The 13,364-nt window shown below is 35.0% G+C and overlaps 1 long non-coding RNA gene across 1 annotated transcript in view; it reads left to right on the top strand.

Moving 5' to 3' along the window:
- Positions 1 to 3,687: 3,687 nt before the first annotated feature.
- The window catches only part of LOC117975791 (uncharacterized), a 35,981-nt gene continuing 26,304 nt past the window's right edge, over positions 3,688 to 13,364 (top strand). The window contains exon 1 of the long non-coding RNA XR_004666134.1: positions 3,688 to 3,807. This is a non-coding gene — a long non-coding RNA (uncharacterized LOC117975791). The remainder of the gene's footprint in view (positions 3,808 to 13,364) is intronic.

The following is a 13,364-nucleotide window of genomic DNA, read 5'->3' as shown; positions in this document are numbered from 1 at the left end:
TTAGCTATTATCAGTAATCTGACGGCAAAAAGCACATGATTTTATAAAAATGATCCCAAAAAGCATGTGGCAAAATTCAGTCATTTCTTATAAATCAAGATAAATTTTGCCTTATGGCAATTCTGATAAATTAAATCCAGATAAATTCTGCCTTATAGTCAAAATAGGAATAATAAGTACCCCCTAAATGTTATAAAATATTTATCAAAACATCAAGTATCTGAACTCATATTAAACTTTGAAATACTACACATTTTTCTTTTAGGTTGATATCGAGACAAAATATTCACTACTGTCACTATTATTTAACATCCCCAGAGGTTCCGTTAATGCAGTAAGATTAAAACAAAGCAAAATAGATTAATTACCAGGAAATATTAAAATATACTATTGCTTTTGTTGCTATGAAAGATATAAAATTTACTTAGAATATGTTATAGACTCTACAAAAGCAAGTTCTGCAAAGTTGAAGGATACAAAATAAACATAAAATGGAATACATTTTTATGTATACTGATTTAAATTAGCTAGAATGTATGTATAAGCAAAGATACAATGTCTACACATTTATTTGTATACATACACATAAGACATATTTGCGTGTGTGTGTGTGTATCACCCCAAGACTTTACAAAGGATACACTGATTGGTCTAAGTAAATAGGTAGGTAGAATTTTAAATCTGTAGAGAAAGTAAGGCTTTTTTCAATAAATTGTTTGGGAAGAATTAGCAATCGTTTGGAGAAAATAAACTCAGATCCCTATTTCATTGCATATATGAATTAAAATTCTGAATGCATTAAATGTATAAATATGTTTGTGTATAGTATTTGAAATAAGTGTAAATATTTTCTTTTAAAATTACAGAGGGTTGAGAAAAGAGGCTTTGGTATGCAGATGGGTAAGGGAATACTAAAAGGAATAAATGGAGTCCATAAGTAAACATGAGGGGAACTGATACACCAGAGTTATGAGAGTTCTTCGTTTGCAGCCGCAGGGTTGAGCTACTACATGTGTGGTTATGCTTTAGTCATGAAGAAAAGAAAAAATAAATCGATATATATCTTTCATATTTTTCTCTATGCAAACTAGAGACGACAGGTAAAAAATTCTTGCCTGTGAGGATTTCTCCAGAAAGGCTCTTGAGAGAGCGGCCTTTATCCATAGGAATGAGAAAAGTCAAAAAATGGGAACATCTGCATAAGAACATCATGGTTTCAATGGTCTAAGGCTGTAAGTACTGTTTTCTAGCTCTCTCTCACTTTCTCAATATTTGCGTGTGTGTGTGTGTGTGTGTGTTCCAAAGAAGCAAATAAGTAGATATAATTATAACGTCTTCTGCTCCTATCCATAATAACCCTTTTGAGATTTATCTGACCATTTTTTTTAAACATGTTTTCATTTCCCTATTACACTTCCAGCCTATGTACTCTGAAAAAAACTTGCCAGGCCAGGAGTTACTGTGAAAAGGAATGATTACTGTTCCCCCAATATTTTTAGGGTTCTCTTGTAGAGATGGGTCAAAAACTAGCATCAGTGAAATTAGAAAAAATTTTTGATGAATTAACTATTAATATGAAACTCATTTTCTATAATTCATAGCATAAACTCTTTTTCTTTTTTCTTTACAAGCTGGAGAGATGGCCAGCTGACTTCTTTTGGGACAAAATAGCTGGAAGAAAAATAGGAGCTGTTAAGCTAAAACCTCCTATGCCAAGTTGTAAACTACAGCACATTTTCATGGTTGAGTGGGAAAAAAATCCTGAAAGACCAAGCTTATTATAATGGAAGTGCTTATAAAACCAGCTCTAGCAGCAAAAACGGCAGGACTATTACCAGGCCCTTAGGGTGGACTAGTTGATATCATTTGCACTTTAAGCAGTTTAGGTGTTAAATTGCATGCAATTGCACAGTGTGATAAAACACCCTTCAAAGATATGAAATAATCCCTCTTTTTTCTTACACTATTTTCTTACAGGAAATCTTAACTCATAAATGGTAGTATTGGGTAATTTGTTTCTAGTAAAATGCAGCATAATCCGTTTAGTTACAATGCTTATCCCATTCCAGTGGCAAAATGTAACAGGTGTAGGGTATTCAATAGACAGTGAGCCTAATTTCGCAGATCTGAGTTTAGAGTTGGATTTTCATTCTTATTATTCTTTTACTGATTTTTAAATGGTGATTTAAAACCATTTTACCAAAAGAAAATAGGAAAGTAGCCAGAAGTGGATTTTTTTAATGTGAAAAATTTAATGTAACAACTTCTCTATTATGTTGCCTTTTCTAAGATTGAGAACACAATGAAAATAATCTGTTCAATTCTGGGATATATAAGGTTCGCTTGCTCAATTTTGCTCACTACTGTCATTTTGGTTTAATTCAGTGAGCAACAGTTGTCATTGGATGATAAACCTGCATTTGGGCTGTCGATGTATAGCTAAAGTAAAAATTATTTTAGGTTTTTGGTGAAGGCTTCTTGAGAGTGACAGGATTTTGAGGAGTATTTTCTGTATCAGTTTATGGAGACTGTCAATATTGAATTGGTCAAATAAAGACACATATGGCAAGTTTCAGCTCTTTTTTTTAGGGGAGTGTCAAGGGGATGGGGGAGGAAACAGAAGAGGTGAAGAAGCAGAGGCAGGCTTCAGCTGTTATGTTGTTTAAAAGAGTTTTTAAAAACTATATTTTAGAACATTTTTTGAAATAAAATCCTAGAATTATTTGATATCTCTTGTTGGAAAAAACCTGAAAAATAATCTTTTGGAGGATATAAAAGAGAAATAGTAATAACTGATGAAAATGGTTGACCAGAAAGATAGAAATATACTGTGTTTTTCACAATTGGGGTTGCTTATTAATCACTTGGATTAATTGTTTTTTTTCTTGGTTGGAGGGAGTTGAAACCTATGTTTTTACTATAACATATAAACATGGTAGTCAGGACAATACATAATGGTTAGCAAAGGCCATATCCTACACATGATAACCATTATTTTCCCTGAGGAAACAAAGCTGAAAGTTGTAAGCAAATTCGTCTAATCCATCCATCCATCCATTCATCATTCCACTGGCCCATAAAATATTTATTTTCTATCTCCCTATGCCAGACATAGGTAGGAAGATGTTAGGTACTAATGATACATTAATGAATAAAATTTGATCTCCATCCTCAAGAAATTTATAGGACAGTGAGTGAGACCATAGTACAACAACCGTAAATACATTCATAGTAAAACTGAAAAACAAAAGTTTTAAAAAGACTATGCATTAAGAAGACTAAGTAACTGGCAACACTGTTTTTATGAATGGATTCAAAGTGAATATGATGTGATTGTTTACATGTATCACTTTCTAGGTAGCTATGTGAACTGCAGGAACTCAGAAATAACAACTCTCTCAACTCAGTGGGCTGTCTTAGGGAACCACAGGGAATCAGAACAATTGCTACTGCTGATTGAGCCACAAATACATGGACATTACAAAGACGTTGCAACAAAATTTTCAAAAACTTTAATGACACATTCATGTCTCAGTGAAGGTACTATAGTGAACTTCAGCTAAGAAACATGGCTGGAAAATAGGATGATCTTTTAAATGATGCTTTCCACTTAATTGATCTATGCAGTGAAACTGCCTCAGACAGTTACCCTGGTTTGAATGCTGGTGCTTGCAGTTTTCACTTGCACATTAATTATGTTGCTTGATTGCCGAGCATTGGGTGTCTGTCTATTGTCCTAGATGAGGCTGGAAATATTCTTCAGCTCAATAGTTTGAGTCGCCATGAAGTTTTGACTACCTCCTTCAGGTAACCAATCTTTACTGCATGTATGTGTCCTTCCAGTTCCATTCTGTTTATTTACACGTGTGCTTGCTCATGGGCGCGTGCATGCATGCACAAACACATGCACATAGTTTTTTTTTTAACATAAACAAGATCATTGCTCTGTAATTTGTTTCCAAAGGCAAACTATGCATTTTGTGATTGTTATCAGGTTTTTATAGCTTCATACTTGTGATTAACAAGGTGAATAAGTGTTGAAATAGAAACAAATGTTCATGAGATGTGTTTAGTCATGTTTCTCCTTTCATTTTGCCTAGTACCAAGTGGGCTCTTTCAATTTCAACAATTGAATAATTAGTTTAGAGAAATTCCATTTAAAAAATTTAATTCTTTCTTCTGATCTGTTTCATCTTTCTAGAAAAATATATGTGCATATATATAATCTGTGTATATTATATATAATCTTCTGGCACTATCTTCTTTTATCCCCTTATTTTTATCACTTCATTCTGCTGTAAGAATATATATAGCTGATATCTGATTTTCTTTACTATCTTCACAGCATTTTAAAATCAGTATATTTTCCTTCGGTTTTAGAATTTATTTCTGAAATGAAGATAATAACATCTTCCTTGTAGTAATGTATGAATTAAATTAGAATGCAAAATTAGTGCTTAGTAAATTCTAGTTACTGAATTACAGTAAGAGAATGTGTTCTATAAATGTTCTGTCTTTTGGAAATTATTGAGACTTATTTTATTTCTTAGTAGATGATTATTTTTTTCTGAGTCTTTAGAAAAAAAATGTTTTTTAATTAGGTACAAAGCTCCCTCTGTGTATGTTTACTAAGTACCTTTGTCAATAGTTTTTTTTTTCAGTTCTAGTCATGTCAAATTTTAAACTGTCACTCCACAAGTTTCATCAAATTATTCTTATATTGCTTATTTTTTTTGGCTGTAAATACTTGAATGATATATTTATTGGCACATAAAACTTCCTATATATCTTTGAAATTTTTTAATTTTTATTTATTTATTTATTTTTGAGACAGAGTCTCGCGATGTCGCCCAGGCCGGAGTGCAGTGGCAGGATCTCGGCTCACTGCAAGCTCCGCCTCCCGGGTTCATGCCATTCTCCTGCCTCAGCCTCCTAAGTAGCTGGGACTACAGGCGCCCACCACCATGCCCGGCTAATTTTTTGTATTTTTAGTAGAGACGGTGTTTCATCGTGTTAGCCAGGATGGTCTCGATCTCTTGACTTCGTGATCTGCCCGCCTCGGCCTCCCAAAGTGCTGGGATTACAGGCCTGAGCCACCACGCCCGGTCTTCTTTCAAATTTTTAACCTTATGAGGGATCTCCCTCCGTCTTTTTAATTAACTAATTAATTTGTATAAGTCTAAGAGATACACATGCAGTTTTGTTTAATGGATATATTGCCTAGTGGTGAGGTTTGGGTTTTCAGTGTTACAGACATCCGAATATTGTACATCGTATCCATTCCGTAATTTCTGATCCTTCAACCCCCTACCCTCCTTCCCTTTCGAGGCTCCACTGTCAATTATTCCACTCTCTACGACCATGTGTACACGTTATTTAGCTACCACTTTTAAGTGAGAAGACGCAGCATTTTGCTTTCTGTTTCAGAGTTACTTTACTTAAGATAATGGCTTCCAGTTCTTCTATGTTTTCATTTAATGTCTTTAAATGGAATTCTCCTTTACATTTTATTGCTATTTGTGCTGAAAATCTCATGTTTTCAGCCCATATCAACTCTCTGCCCTTTTTTATCCCGCTCTGCTTCTGAATGCTGGTTTGTGGACCACATCAAGAGGTGCTCCTGCCCTCTGGATTCTATTGGATTAGACTAAGGGGGATTACTGGCAGAACATCCCAGGAAGGGCAGAGAATGAATTTGGGTTCCCAATTTTACAGGCTTCTTCCTTGTGGAGTTGCCATGTAACTATATGTTTTGACCGAAGGTCATTGCTCTTGTCAAATGGCCGTCTCTTTATAACCTAGGGGTTTCAGTAAGGTTTCCTTCCCTTTAACCACTGGGACCTAGTGGTGCCAATAATTTCCAGCTATAACTAGTGTTGGTTTTCCCACACCCTACCCATTCTTTGTAAATAGTTCCTTCTTCTTTGTTGGAGTTGGGGTTGCCTAGGCTGGAGTGCAGTTGTTATTCACAGGTTATCATAGTCCACTACAGCCTCAAACTCCTGGGCTCAAGGGATCCTTCCCCCTCAGCCTTCCAAATAGCTAGAACTACAGGCGATGCCAATGTTTGGCCAGTTCTTTTATCAAACTCTCCTCAAGTTATCTAGTTTTTATGTGCTGAATATATTGTGCCGGGAAAGTTGCTGATACATTATTTTCAAGTTTACTTTCTCTTTATTTCTATTGGCCAAATAGATTTTTAGCTTTTATTTATTTTAAACCATTCTATGTCATTTTGTGTATATTTCTATAAAACAGCATTTATAGATTTTCCTTTTTGTTTATTCAAATTGAATGTTTGGTCTTTTAAATATAAATGGCTCTCAGTCCATTTATATTTATATGAGCTCTGAGACATCTTATTCTTAACATCTTATTTTTTGCCTTCTTCTTATTTCCCTTTCTTTAATGTTGACTTCTATGAAATTATCATGACATTGCTCCTTAAATTTTTTAAAGACACACCCATAAAATACATAAAGTATGATTCCATTTATATAAATTTGAGAATAGGCAAAGCTCAACTATTCTTCAGGTATGCCTACTAAGGTAGTGTGACTAAGGACCATAAAAACAAAGATGGTGAGGCAACAAGCTGCAAGTCAGGTAATGGGAATGGTTTTGTTGAGAACACTGGAAGCTGCTAAGGGGGTGGCAATGAAGGTGATTGCATAAATGTCCACTTTATAGTCATCCATTAAACTCTATGTTTCAAAAAAATCTTTAGTGGTTTGGTAGTATACATCCTGTTTCTGTAAAATACTTGATCTTCTGTTTCATTATTAGCAAGATGAATATTAATAACCTAATTCTCAAACAAGATATGACTTTAACATACTTTCATTCATCACCCATGGCTTCCAATTATTTAAGGAATCAGCAAATTTACTTACAAATTGTCATAAAAGTTTATTTTACAGCATTTTTTCATAAGGACAATTAAATATAATGAAATAGCTTAATTAAAGACCATGATCGGTATAGTAGAATTTTATTCATTATAAAGCAATCTTAGTGGAAAATATAATTCATGCTCACATTGGGCAGCATGAATGCTTTGTTTTGTTTTCAAAATGGGTATTGAAAAATGCAATGAACAGCAATGGTGAGAAGAATGTTCAGGATAGTTATAATCTTGGAGGTGCTGAAAAACATGGTTACTCCTCTTGATAAAAAGCTGCATGTAGTTAATATTGGAATGATGTGCTGATATATATTCTTGGCTTTTTTTTTTCTTGGAAAAAATGTTATTACCTGTTTGAAATTCTGTAGCTCTAGTTCCAGTCACTTTTTTAGTAGTAGAATTGCAGTATAATATGGATGATTTTTTAGAAGATTGACCTGTATTTTTAAATATTTATTCATTAATTCAGCATATATTATTGAATGCTTACTGTGTATAATACACAGGCATACATCACCGAACAAACAAGACATAACATTTGTCCTGGGAAGCTTACATTCAAGGAGTGGAAAACATGTAAAAATTATGTGCATAATGAATATAAACATCCTTATTTGACTTCTTCCATAATTATGCTATTTGGAACTATTTGTTTCAGGGCACAAGTGACTCTTCTTGCTTTTCTTAGACCTCATTTTATTTGATCTCATTTGAGGTGTCCAACAACATTGACTTCCCACCTTCCCTTTTTATAAATTTTTATTCTAAGCTGGACACTATGGCTCATGCCTGTAATCCTAGCACTTTGAGAGGCCGAGGTGGGTGGGTCACTTGAGGTCAGGAGTTCCAGATCAGCCTGGCCAACATGATGAAATCCTGTCTCTATTAAAAATATAAAAATACAAAAATTAGCCAGGTGCAGTAGCATGTGCCTGTAGTCCAAGTTACTTGGGAGGTGAGACAGAAGATTCACTTGAACCCAGGAGGCATAGGTTGCAGTGAGCCAAGATCATGGCACTGTACTCCAGCCTGAGAAACAGAGTAAATAATAATAATAATAATAATAAATAAATTCTTATTCTTTTCCTGTCTGAGACTACAATAGCTGGACTCTTCTATCTCTTTTTCTTCTTCCTTTGTGAGTTTGTCTACCTCTCTCTGTCCTTTGGCTGAAGTTATTTTAAAAGGCTAAGGTCTTGAATCTTCTTTCTTTCTCATTTATTCTCATGCTTTAAATGATCCCTTCTATATAAAGTTTTCCAGTCTTAAATTGCCAAGTCTCTACTAGGTATTTCTGTCTTAGGTGATTACTTTCTCCTTCAAACTTGCTGTTTTTCCCCCCATTTTGTCAAAACTATCCTTGTTTTCTTCTTTAGCAAGCCTCAATATAAGAGTAATACAATGGTAATAAAAATAATTGTAATAATAATACTTATTTAACTCTTTCTTTGTGACAAAGACTGTTCTAAGCACTTTACATTTAATAACTCATTCACTCTTCAAAAAGTCCAAAAATTTCATCATTACAGATGTGGAAACCAAGATATGGAGAGGTGAAAAGTTTTCTAACTGGACTCTCAAAAGCTACAGCATCTACTGTCTTTATCCAGGTCAACCATCAAAAAGTCACTAAATCAGTATTTCTAAAACTTTGTTTTTATTATGTGAAGCTCTTAAACTTTTAATTGTAGACACTTTTAAATGTGTCTGCATTGCACATTTACTGATAATAATATTATTATTTATCATTCATTGAGGGTTTATTATATGTGTTAACAACTGTTCTAAGAATGTAAGCCAAAACTTGAAATTTGCATATATTAGCAAGTGCTTTTTACTTTTTCTTCTTTTATTTTGTTTTAAACAAGTGTTTATTCAAGAATAGTTTTAGATTTATAGAAAATTTGCAAAAATAGTATAGCAAGTTCCCATATACCCCACACTCATTTTCCTGTATTGTTAACATCTCATATTACTGTGGTACCATTGTCACAACTAACAAATAAACTTTAGAACATTATTATTAACTAAACTTCATATATTATTATTATTGATTAAACTCCAACAGATTTCATTAATTCTCCTCTAAAGCCCCTTTTCTGTTCCAAGTGTTTTAGATGGAAAAAATATATAAGGAAAATCTACTTTTCTTTAATGTCTCGTAACCCACATTAATTTACTGTTTTATCAGGCTTTCTCTTCAAGTATTTCTGTAATCCCAAGGGGCATTTATATGCCACACATTTATCTTCTGGTTCTTGTGTCTCCCCTCCCTGAGCCACGTCATTATGAATACTTCTTCACCTGTCCCCTTGTCGTCTGGTAACATGAGCCAGACCTTCCACAATATCTCTTTAGGTTCTGGCTCCCACTGGGGAAGCCAATTCATCTGCCTCTAGTTGGAAGACAACCAATATTGAAAACAGTTCCTTGTGAATCTTTTGTTTCTGTTGTGGCCATGAAGTATAAAAGAGCCACCTTATTAATGGAATGAAGCTAAAATATTAAACAATCTTCAGATCTTCAATTCACCTTCAATATCTCCCTCTTTCTATGTACCCACTCTCCAGATCACCAAATCTTAATACATCCTTTGCAAAATCTTTGGGCTTATCCATCCTTTGCTTTTTATTCTGTTGTGATAATAGACCAAAGTTTCTTTCCTTCCTTCCTTCCTTCTTTCCTTCCTCCCTCCCTCCCTCCATCTCTCCCTTCCTTCCTTCCTTCTTTTCTCCCTCCCTCCCTCCTCCCCTTCTTTCATTTCATTCATTCTGTCTGTCAGGGATATCTGAATCTTGCTTTGTTTCCTAATCAGATATGACCTTCACCTTTAAAGACATACATATTACTATTGAGCAGTGTGGGAATTAGACATAAATTGTAAGTGGTTGACATAAGTGACTGGAGTTATTATTCTCCTTTTAAAACATAACTTCCAAGAAATAGTCCAGTGATTAACAGTGACCCTTCCCACATTTTCAAGATTTAGCATGGTATTTTCTTCACTTATGAAATAACTTGCACACACAAGATGTATTATTGGCGAGGTAAGCTGGTTACTGGTGAAGTGATAGAACGTCAGCTATCAGCCGGGTTGCCATTGGTTACACTCATGACCCGTTTGAAATAATTAGATGTAAAAGACTAGAACAAGTTTATGCTCACAATCTTGGAATTACAGTCATTTAGATTATGGCATGACGTAAAGAAATGTAGAGTCTTTCTACTTAGGTATTATATTTCAAGGTTTGTTTCAGTGTGTATGAAATGAGCATGGACTAAATATTCTTTGCATATCAGAAGTGCCCTTTGTTATTTCTTTACAGTAATCTGGGTCCTGCGTAATGCTAGGTAGATACACATTCAATCAGATGTAAAAAAAAATCCTTCAAAATATACATTTGCAGAGAATGAGCATGTAAAGTAAGAGTGTGAAGTCTTATCAATTGTCTCCTCTGCCCTTTTTGCCATTAAGGCAAGTTTATGTCTAGTTTAACCAGAATGACGGAAGTCAGCTTTGGTATGTTTGTGTGGTGTTAGTGGTCACATAATAGACCTGTCGTATGGCACATCTGAGTGCCAATCCTGTTTTGCAAACATCTCTTGTAGTTGTAGTTTTTTTCTTTCCTTTTTCTTTTTCTTTTTTCTTAGAGGAAATTACCCGGGTCCTGGTTAGACATCTCCAGTTATTTTAAAACATGATGGATTAGCAGAGAGGAGAGAATTAAAATACTTTTTTGTTTTCTCTGACAAACTTTATGTCCATTTCTTTTAGGGAGGAAGCATTGCTACTGGTCTCTATCAGATTGGTAGGACTTTGAAACACTTTCAAGGTTCACAGAGGTTAGTGAATGGGGCACTAAGGAATAAGAAACATGCACCCTTCCCACCTCTTTTCTTCTCTGATCTCTTCTCTCCTCCCCTCCCTTCCTCTTCTGTTTCCCTTTTCTTTCCTTGTTTTTCTCCTCCCTCTCTCTCTCATCCACTCCTTTCTCCTCCCCCTTCCCTCTTCTCTTTTTTTCCTTTCTTTTCCCATGCCCCACTTTCTACTCATCCCCACCTTTGTACATTTACTAAACTGGTTTAGGGCTTTCCTTGGGGCTAGATTATTCCTCTTCCTTTTTCTCCTTTTCACATTAGTGTACTAGTCACTGCTTTGAGTTCTTAGAACATTGGGCAGAATGGTCCTGCCAAGATTCAGGTGGGGAATAGATGAAGCTGGTTGGAAGGTAGATAGCTCTTCTCACATATATTCCAACAGATTTTCCAGAGTTCCATACACTGGAGAATTGGGTGCTGGTTCAACTGTCATAACAGTGGTCCTTTCATTACCAGTTTGAATTTGTTTCTTGCCTATTGTGCCTACACTATGAGGACAAGTAATTTGTAGTGTAAGATTCTAGCCTTCCTGAACATAATCCCACAAAATTCCTGCAAAATCGTACCTTGTTCTCAACAGTGGGATAATTCCACTTGGTTCCAAGAATCCCAGAGGGAGAATGGGAGCAGGGCAGGCTGGAGGTGTTAAAATAATTTCCCTGGCTGGGAGGTGGCTCACACCTGTAATCCCAACACTTTGGGAGGCCGAAGTGGGTGGATCACCTGAGGTCAGGAGTTCCAGACGAGCCTGGCCAAAATGACAAAACCTTGTCTCTACTAAATATACAAAAATTAGCTGGGCATGGTGGTGCACTCCTGTAATCCCAGCTATTTGTGAGGCTGAGGCAGTAGAATCGCTTGAACTCAGGACAGGGAGGTTGCAGTGAGCCGAGAGTATGCCACTGCACTCCAGCCTGGGTGACTGAGACTCCGTCTCAAGAAAAAAAAAAAAAAAAAGAATTTCCCTGTATTCTGATTCCATATTAGCCTTCAAACATATACTTAGTGTCTCTGCCTTGTGGGGAAAGCCCAGGTGGAGACTGAGAACAGACTTGTCATGGCACCTCCCGCTCTTATTTTGTTATCTTGAGAATGCCATTCCTCCCACCAAGGAGAAGTGTGATTGCTTGCATATGCCATCTGCTTACAAACCCCTGTGAGCTGAAATTCTCCCCCAAAAGGTTTATGTAAGCCCCCTGTGAACTGAAACTACTATGTTTTGCTCAGCTCAAATAAACATCGAAAAAGTATCTAAGCATTTGAACTTATAATAACATATTTATCCCAACACATGAGGCTACTCATCATTGGTGTATGTGTAATATATAATTGCAGCATGCAGAAAACAAACAGCTCTCGATCAGAGAAGTCTCTGGATCCCACGGGGCACTAATCATCTACCAAAAATAGAGATGGTTGGGGAAAATAACTTATAATTGCATTGGCAATCCACTATTAAAGTATAATTTCATGTTGTTTTCATTTCCAGCAAATAAATAATATAACAACCGACTTGAAAAAATTGCTCATTGCACTTAGTTGCAGACTAAAACATGAAATCTAAAAATTGAGTATGTATACACATTTGACTAAGTGTGCATTTTAAAATTCGAGGAAAAATATGCACATGCACATCTATACATATATGTATAAGAACTTACGTCCTTAATTTATAAGTAAAAATTGACTTATACTCTGTATAAAATTTAAATTATGCTTTTTAAAATAGAAATTCATTCATTTGACTTATAAATAAAATTATGAGTATATATATATAATTTTCTTTAATGGCCTAAAATATTTATATTTTAAAGATCCATTTTTGTTATTTGTTCTCAAGATGGAGGAATTACATGTCAACTGTATTTGCATATATGAAGCATAGAATTGTAGGTCAGCCAGCAAACTGAGACTGAAATTACATAATACTAAGTGAACCTGGCATTATTTGAACTGAATAATTTATGTTAATGAAAATTATATAGGCTTAATCAAAGAAGAATAAAAAAATGATATTATAAGGCAGAGAAAATAAAAGGAGCTTAAGATAAGGGGTGACCAAATGCCCAGCTGTGAATGCTTTGTCCTTGTTTCCTCTTGTTGCTATTTCACTAAAATGTGTTTATGACGTGAGTCAAGACTATACTATGATAGGGAATTGATCTCTCATCTCTAAAATATTATCCATGTAAATTTCATTTAAAGCTATCTACCTCATGGCTAGTTGTAAAGATGAACAAAAAATATGAAGTAAGACTATTTTATAACCACAATAGAATAAAAGGCATCATGCAAAGTTAAAGTAGTAGCTACAGTAATAAATAATTAGAAATAAAATCTTATTTCCCACCTTGTTAAAAGGAGACAAGAGGGCCCTCCAATGATGTTCGTGGAATAAGAGTTTGAATCTAGACATAGCCAGCAACAAATTTCCGCACTCCAGTATGTCACTGCAGAGGTTTATTGTGCCTTTTGGTGCCAGGACACACTGAATTAAAGGAGTCCTTACCTTTAAAATGTATAAGGCAGACTTTCTAGTCGCTGAGATGAACTATCAAGAAAACACATTCTGCTGAAGCAT

This window comes from Pan paniscus, chromosome 15 (genome assembly GCF_029289425.2).
Source record: "Pan paniscus chromosome 15, NHGRI_mPanPan1-v2.0_pri, whole genome shotgun sequence".
Lineage (NCBI taxonomy): Eukaryota > Metazoa > Chordata > Mammalia > Primates > Hominidae > Pan > Pan paniscus.
This window is presented reverse-complemented; position numbering and strand designations above follow the sequence as displayed.